Here is a 9251-nt window from a genome sequence, read left to right as displayed (position 1 = left end):
AATAAATTTATATATATATATATATATATATATATATATATATATATATATAACCGATGGAAGATTCAATTTTTTTTAATAATATATTTTAAAATTAATAAAAGATGTTTTTAAATACATCTTTTAATTCATTTTATATCTTCAAATTTTAAAAGAATGTTTGAGATATAATTATTATTGAAAGCTTAAGAATAAACTCATTAATGAACATAAGAGTAGAGAATTTATGTATAAATTGAAGAATTTTAAGAAATCATTTGTTTGAGGTTTCATTCAGGTTAAGTATAACTTGAGTGACATGTAATTGTTCAGACGAGACTCGTGTGGTGTATAAGCATTGCACTAATTGTCTTAAGTCGTTTAAATAAATTGTTCGTCCTTCAAGTGTCATTATGTATAATTTACATGATCACTTATAATTTAAGTGAGAAAGAAGTTGACGTGACTTTCTCTCCTCTAAAAGCACATCACTCAAGTGGACAAAACATTTAAGTGATAAGTATTGTGGTCTAAGCATTATCTTGAATGCCTAATTGTGATGTTAAGGTGGTAAACACATGTTATTCTACATGACATGTGAAATATAAACTTAAACAATGATTGAGTACTCAAGCACCTTAAAACGATGAAAGTGTTTTTAGAACTTGTTGAGTTATCCATACTAAATAAATTATTTTTAAAACATTGATAAAGTAACAAAGTGTTTTTCCAACCAGAAGTTAGATAGATTTTTTTTTTCTCTATATGGTAGTGTGTTGGGGTGAGGAAAGGGGTGGGGTTTACAACAAAAATTAATTTTAATTGAGTTTAAGTAACTTTTATACATACATAGTTAATGATTTGTCTTAATCAATACATATTTGAGAAAATAAACCTTTGGTGAAATTCTGTACTCATTGTTATCCCAAGGGAAATTCCAAAATTGTCCATTATACATGGTTGACATCTACTTCGAATCACAATTTTTTTGTCATCTGTACTGTAGCTTTTGAAAATTTAAACATGTCACGCACTGTTATCTTATCCAACTATTTTCACAACTCGGTTATATGAGCTTGGTTAGTGTTAGACGGGTATGAGGTGTTATACCATTAAGGGTGCTAAATCGTCTGGAGTGTAAAATGCGTCTGGGTGTTAATGGTTTGGGATGTTAGACGGTCTAGGGTGTTAGACCCGCCTGGGATGTTGGATGGTCTATGGTATTTGACCATCTTGGTGTTAGACCATTTGAGGTGTTAAACCGTATGAGGTGTTAGACTTGTCTAAGGTGTTATATGATCTAGAGTGTTAGACAGTCTATGGTGTTAAATCGTTTGGGGCTTAGATCGTTTGGGGTGTTAGATTGTCTGGGATATTAGAGGGTATGGGCTGTTAGACTGTCAAGGGTGTTAGACTCATTATGGTGTTCACATTTTTAGGGTGTTAGACCATCTAGGGAGTTAGACTTTTCAAATAAGGATGACAACGAGTCGGATCAGGTACAAATAGTGTCTACTAGTAACCCAACTCGCAAAGTGAAAACTCTGCCCACAACCCGCCCGCTACCCGCATGGGTACCCGTTTCAAAAAATCCTGCAAGTATTTTAAAATTCGAGTGTACCTGTGGATACTTGCAAATATTAAAAAATATATTTTTTTATACATTTTAAAAATAAAATTACAAAATTTTTTATATAAATTAAATTAAATTAAATATAAATTAAAATTTAATTTTAATTAAATATAATCTAATAAAATATAAATTAATTTTATTTTAAATTAGTTTACTCAAATAAAATATAAATTCAATTATTATTTTTATTTTTTGTGGGTAACGGGTACCTCTGAGTCGGGTATTATATATTCGCACCCGACCCGTTTATAAACGGGTATTAAATTAATTGTTACCTGCAACCTCTGAATAATAAATACCTGCGAATACTAGCTATCTATTGAGAATTTTATTCGCGGGTACCCGCGGGCGTGAGTGTTTTTGTCATCCCTAGTTTTAGGGGAGGTTAGACTATCTAGGGTGTTAGACCGTCTAGGTGTTAAACCATTTGAGTGTTAGACCGTCTAGGTGTTACACTGTTTGGGGTGGTAGATCGTTTGGGTGTTAGACCGTCTAGGTGTTTCTGGGTTGTTAGACCGTTTGGGTGGTAGACAGTCAGGGTTGTTAGACCATCTAAGGGTGTAACTAAGTTGTTAGACGATGTAGATGGGTCGTCTAGGGGTGTAATCGAGTTGTTAGACGATGCAAATAGATCATATGGGGTGTAACTGAGTTGTTAGATGATGGGTCGTCTTGGGGTGTAATTGAGTTGTTAGATGATGGGTCGTCTTGGGGTGTAATTGAGTTGTTAGATGATGGGTCATCTGGGAGTGTAACTAATTAAACAATATGGATGGGTCGTCTGGGCTATAATTGAGTTGTTAGACAAAGAGTTGTCTTGGGGTGTAACTAAGTTGTTAGACAATTTAAATGAGTCGTCTAGCTGTGTGACTAGATTATTAGACGATAACTTGTCTAGGGATTTAATTGAGTTGTTAAAAGATGTGGATAAGTCGTTTGGGGTGTAACTGAGTTGTCAGACGATGGTTCGTTTTGAGGTGTAATTGAGTTGTTAGACGATGTGCATGAGTCACATGAGGTGTAATTGAGTAGTTAGACGATGGATTATTTGAGGGTGTAACTGAGTTGTTAGGCGATGGGTCATGTAGGGATGTAACTGAGTTGTTAGACAATGTGGATGGGTTGCCTACAGGAGCTCAATCTAGCGAGAGCTTGGCCCAAAGCAAGATGGGCTTAGAGGGACTCAACTTGGAGGACCTCAGCCTACAGAAGCTTCGCTTGGAGGAGCTCCGTGTAGCGAGAGGTCGACTTATAAAGCTTGACTTGAGGACCTTGGTCTAAGGGAGAGCTCGACCTGAAGGGAATGCTCGACCTTAAGGGAGAGCTCAGCCTTGAGCAACAATTGAGCCTTAAGGAAGAGACGAGCCTTGATGGAGAGCTCGACCTGGAAGAGATTGATCTAGAAGAGCTCTACTTAGATATGTCGACCTTGAGAGTTTGGTTGGAGGAGCTCGACCTAGACAACTAGGCTTGGAGGAATTCGACCTAAGGGAGCTTGACTTAGAGGAGCTCAACTTAGCGGGTTCTCGCCCCGGAGGAAATTGACTTGAAGGTATCTCGCCTAGGAGGAAGTCAGCTTAAGAAAGTTCGATTGGTGGAGTTCGCTCTAAAGAACTTGGCTTGAAAGCTCGACTAGAGGAAGTTCAACCTAAGAAAACTCGACTTGGAAGAGCTCGATCTTAAAATCTTAACTTATAGAAGCCCAACTTGAAAAACTTGATCTAAGTAAACTAACCTTAAAAATAACGCGTACTAACAAATCCAACCTAAAAATACTAATTAAAAACTGGACCGAACAAACATACAATACAATATTTTAATAATAACAATTACAACCATACAACTCAATTTTCATAATATCTCATTATATAATAATTTCACCACTTTATTACTTTTAGGTTTAATACCTATTTTGGTCCCTTCTTTGGGAGGGTTTGTTCAAAGTGATCCTCCCTTTTTTAAAAAGTTCACTTTAGTCCTAGCTTTCGCAAAAACTGTTCAAGTAGGTCCTTTTTGGTTACGGCGTTAACTTGACTAACGACAAAGCTGCCAGGTGTCTAATATGTGATGATGTGACATTGTTAAGTGTTTTAAAAAAATAAATAACTGTGACGTGTAAATTAATATAATTAGGGTTCAATTAAAAAATAAATTAGGGTTAAATTAGAAATTGAATTAGGAATAATTTTGGGTGGGTAATTAAGTAAAAAAATCTGAGAAAATTTGGGGTAAAATTTGCGATTCGGATTGGGAAAATCTGGGCGACTTAGGGTTCATACCTTCAATCCATCCTCTTCGTCCATCAGCGCGCTAGGGATTTCTGCACTATGCAGGCTTCTCTCATGCGTGTAATCAAATGAAAATGAAAAAAGGCATATTCGTTGTTGTTTATTTGCTTTTTCTTTTTTCTCAGGTGGAGCAAAATTCAATTTCTATTCTAGAGATTCTGAAGCAATCAAATTCATATCTGCCTCATGTACTCATTGCTAGCATACTACTTGCTCTAATCTACCCATGTTCTTTAATGTGGTTTACCAGCAAGTCTATAGATGTTCTGATGAATTGATAGATAACAAGATTGTTATGCGAGTAGTTGCAGTTTTGCAATTTAAATAGTCAGATGATTTGCAGTTAATGAAGGAACAACAATTATCCCTGATGTAGAATTTCATGCTGCATTTCTTCAAAGTTTAAACTGCAAATATTCTTGCAGATACTATGCACCAGCGCTAGGTTTTTTGATGTTTGCAGTTGGGGTTAATTCAAATGAAAATGACTTCATTGAGGCATTTAAGAGGCCAGCAGAAATTGCCACTGGTTATTTTGGCCAGTTTGTTGTGAAGCCTCTTCTTGGATATTTGTTTTGCCATTGATTGTAGAAATTGCCTGATTGTAGAAATTGTCTGATTGCAGAAAATCCCTAGCGCGCCGATGGACGAAGAGGATGGATTGCAGAAAATTATCCCTAATTCAATTTCTAATTTAACCCTAATTCATTTTTTAATTGAACCCTAACTATATTAATTTACACGTCACATTTTTTTTAAACACTTAACAATGCCACATCATCACATATTAGACACTTGACAGCTCTGCCGTTAGTCAAGTTAACGCTGTAACAAAAAAGGACCTACTTGAACAGTTTTTGCGAAAGCTAGGACTAAAGTGAACTTTTTAAAGAAGGGAGGATCACTTTGAACAAACCCTCCCAAAGGAGAGAACAAAATATGTATTAAACCTTACTTTTATATACAAAATAAAAACGATGGTTAACAAATAAAAAAATAACATTCCGTGCGTAAGCTCAGGGTGGGTTCCTTTCATACAGCTGTATGAATGCTGGCAGTGTGAAACAAAAACAGAAACATGCCACGAAAGCAAAATTTAAGTCATCAAACAACCCTTAATTTTAAAAGAAAATAGAAAAGGAAAAAAAAAAAAAAGCCGAAGCGTGAGAACCAAGATTGCTACAGTACTATGTTACATACTTGGGCTATAAATATCACTCAAAATCGCGCTTCCCACCTACTACAAACACTTTCCAACAGCGCAACACAACACAACACAACCATTCCTCTATTCTCTGTTTCTTCCACTCGCCTCAATCTTTGTCCCAATTTGGTTGCTCATGGATCTAACATACGCGAAACAAAAGGGCACTTACATGGTACAGCCTAAGAGAGGGCGAGTCATAATCATGGTAGTAAAGAGCATCGCGGAGGCGCTGTCGTGTTCTGGTCGGAAAAACAAGAAGCGCCGCCAAGAGAGTGATGGCGCCGCTCCTCTCAGCTCAGCTTCCACGACCCCACCTATTCCAAGTGGCTACTCTTCTGAATCCTAACGCTCCCCATCAAAATTATTATATTTTCCAGTTAAATTTTTACATGACTTATTAATCGTTTTTTCATTATTCAAAAAGCCAGTTATTCATCACTTGGGAATTATTGATCAGTGATCTCCTGCTTATATAACTTTTTTCTCCAAGAGTTTTGCAGAGACCTGATTTGCTTCCGTATAGTGATTGATTCTGTAAATAGTTTTTGGAGCAAACTTTGCTTTATTGGAGCTAATTTTTTCAAGTTGTAACCCCTTTCTACTAGGTTGTACTTTATTGTAATTTACTGTTGATGTAATATAAGGTTTCTTGCTTTATTATGATGGTTTGTAGTTAATGTTATACCCTTTCATTTTTCAGTTATACTTTACTTTCCTTTCTAACTATATGTTTCCAATTTTCAATACCTTTGCATTGACTGACCCTACATTGGACCATTTAAGTGTGTTAATAATCGACGTCTCCTTCTTTGAACAAGTAAAGAAAAAGAGAAAAACAATTGGACCAATGATTGTTGTCTAGTTATTTATCAAGTCTCAATAATAGAAATTAAATCAAATAAAAACATGGAAAAAAAAATATTTAAAGTGAAAGTTTACTTGTTTTAGATTGATAGAATTTAGAAGTTTATTTCACTTGTTTGTACACATAAAGAAAGAAAGAAAAATAAGTGTACCGAAGAAAGATATACTTTTCCTTGGCCAATAAAAAATTGAGAAAAAAATTCTCTTAATAATTTTTTCAAACAAATTAATAAAATATAACATGTGTCTTATTATAAAAAAATTATCAAAATATAGAAAAATTAAATACCCATATGATTGTGGTTTTTTGTCCACCTAGAATTTCTAACTCCGTGAGTATGATTTGTTATTTGAAAAGATTCGACAACATTGAGTAATAGAAAAATCTACATAAATCTACATAAAAAATCAAAATATTACTTATAACTCTCGGAATTTTATTAATTAAGTTTAAGAGTCATTTTATTTGTATATTAGTTATCTTATTTATTTTTCATCATGGGAGAACTTTGAAGATAATTTCATTGTATATAGTTTTGAAAATCAACCAACTTTAACTAATAATTAATTAATTATTCAATAAGTTAATTTAATACGATTTATTTATCAGCAAGTCTAAAAGGTTTAAGCTCCACTTAATTAACAAAATATTAATAGTTTAAATAGATTCATTCATTAACTTATTTAATTTTAAATTTTTAATTAAAAAAATAATTTTTATAATTAAAATCTATATAAAGTTGAATCAAAATATAATTTAAAATGATGTTAAACTTTATACACAGTTTAAAATAAAAAATTACAATATAATATAAAATCATATTAAACTTTAAACATAATTTAAAAGTTAAAAAGAAACAAATTACTATATAATTTATGAACCGGAAGGAAGGTATTTTCTGCAGGGCTTATATGTAATTTGAATTCCTTGTTTTATTTACACCGCGTAAAAGCTTTGTATTTATGTACTTAAAAAGTCGTGGAAAAGCGCGTTGCCTTTTTTTATACATTTTATAAATTTTTATAGGCTATAACAATAAAAATTAAGGGGGGCTCAAGGGTTTAAAATTACTAAAATAATTATTTTATAGTTTAATTTTAGTATTAAAATATTGAAATCAGCAATTACATTTGTCACCATACTTATCTTTCTTCCTCTCTTTTACGAGATGATGAAAGTTTCATCCGCCGTATGGATCACATTTTATACTCGCACGGCAGCTCTTGCAAAGGTAACTTTCAGGTTACCATGAAGAAAATTTATATTTTCGTGTTCATTTTTAAACTCATTCCTTCATTTTCAAGCCAAAACATGCATATGATGAATCTATAAAACAAAAGTAACATTTTCATAACTCTATTTTGCATATGAATACTTGAAAATCCTATTATTATAATAATAAATATTTTTTTCTCTCTATATATGATATTAAGTTAACTAACGTTCAAATTTTATTGTTATTATACTATTATAAATAAGTTGTTAATTAATTATATATATAAACTCTGTCCAAACATATTTTTCCACAAAATAACATTTGTTAATTTTAAGACAGTTGGTATACGTTTTAAATAAAAATACTAACGCAACCCAGTGTTTTCTTAAGTGATTTCGGTTGAAAAACAAAATTTTTTATATATTCATTACTTTGGTTTAAAGTAGTCTTCAAGTTTTTTTAAGTTTTTTCGATGTTGAAAGTAATTTTTTTTTAAATTTGTTCATTTTAGTTATTTTAGCTGACAAATCTAAATCATATTCGTCTAAGTCAAGTTTTGGATATATGTGACAATTTAAGTAAAAGTGATGGACAATAGTAAGTTAAAATTCTTTCTATAAAATTGTTGTTCAATCATTATCCTCCACCATGAAACTTTTGCATCGTCATGGACACAACCTGCAGGTAACAATCAGAACCAGAGACCTAAATCATGAAACCTTCGCGCCATCGTGGATGTAACCTGCAACAGCAAGCATAAATAAAGACCCAAATCGCGAAACGCGAAAACCCAAGATCTTCACCATCGTGAAAACTCTAATTGCAAACCCTAAAACCCCAAATTAGCAGAACCCCATCTTCCTCTACCAACTATCTTCGCGCTGCCACAGAAAAACCCCGTCACAGATTTGTGAATTTGAACCACTTAAACCCACAATCTTACCACGAAGCACATCGTCTCCATGGAACCTGTAAAAACATCCAAAATCACGAGTTCAATTCGCGCCTATATAATCTCTTTGCACCACGAAACTACCGCGATAGAACCCCAAAATCGCGAGTTCAATTCGCGCATCATCGAACCTCCATCTCCACCGCACTTGCACAGAAAACACAACCTCAAGTTAAGAACACTTACCTAACCTACACTCATCCAATTGCAATTTGGACAAACAACGAACCCAAATTGAACAACAATTTCACCAATTTTTTCAACCCAAATTGAACCCTAATTGTATAACCCCTTCAAAACCAATGTTAATTTTGTTTCACAAAAATAATTTAAATTACCATTTTCACGTCACTTCCTCTTTACTTGCCACGTATATCCAAAAGTGATAACTCACTCAAAATTGGTTTAGGTGGACATTATGTTGTTAACAATTTATATTTCGTCAGCGAAAAGGATCAAAATGAACAAATTTTACAAAAAATGGGACCACTTTGAACGTTGAAAAAACTTGAGGACCACTTTGAACAAAAGTTACAAATATAGGGATCAAAATAGTTATTAAGCCAAAAATAAACGACCTTTTGAATTTGTTTTTTTTTTGTGTGTTCTTTTTCAGAAATGAGAAAGCGATGGAAAATGAAGATTTGCAAGATACATAAGAATTTTGCATCATGCTACAATGATGATATTTTCAAGTGAATATATTGTTTTTATGTAAGTATTCTCGCTTTTTCGCATGTCTATTGTTATTTTTCCGTTGCTTTATTTTCACATACACCACCAATGTGTTTTCATATGCACATGTGAGAATCCTAAAGAATACAAGAGAGATTTCTGACTTCAAAACGAGTGTGGTAATTGTGTGTGCATGGTTTGTGGTAAGAATTGTTAAGATATGTAGTCAAGATCAACAAAAAAGCTTGGAAATCGACTTTAACTTGGGAAGCTTGGTTTCAAGACTCCATAGCCTGGGTTAATGTAGGATCTGTGATGACTTTGGACCAGATTTATGAAAACTTGAAACTGGATCTGGACAATTTGGAAATGAATCTAGACAACTTGGAATTGATTATGAAAAACTTGGAATCCGATCTGAAAAACTTAGAATCGA

Source organism: Vigna radiata, chromosome 4 (assembly GCF_000741045.1).
Source record: "Vigna radiata var. radiata cultivar VC1973A chromosome 4, Vradiata_ver6, whole genome shotgun sequence".
Lineage (NCBI taxonomy): Eukaryota > Viridiplantae > Streptophyta > Magnoliopsida > Fabales > Fabaceae > Vigna > Vigna radiata.
This window is presented reverse-complemented; position numbering follows the sequence as displayed.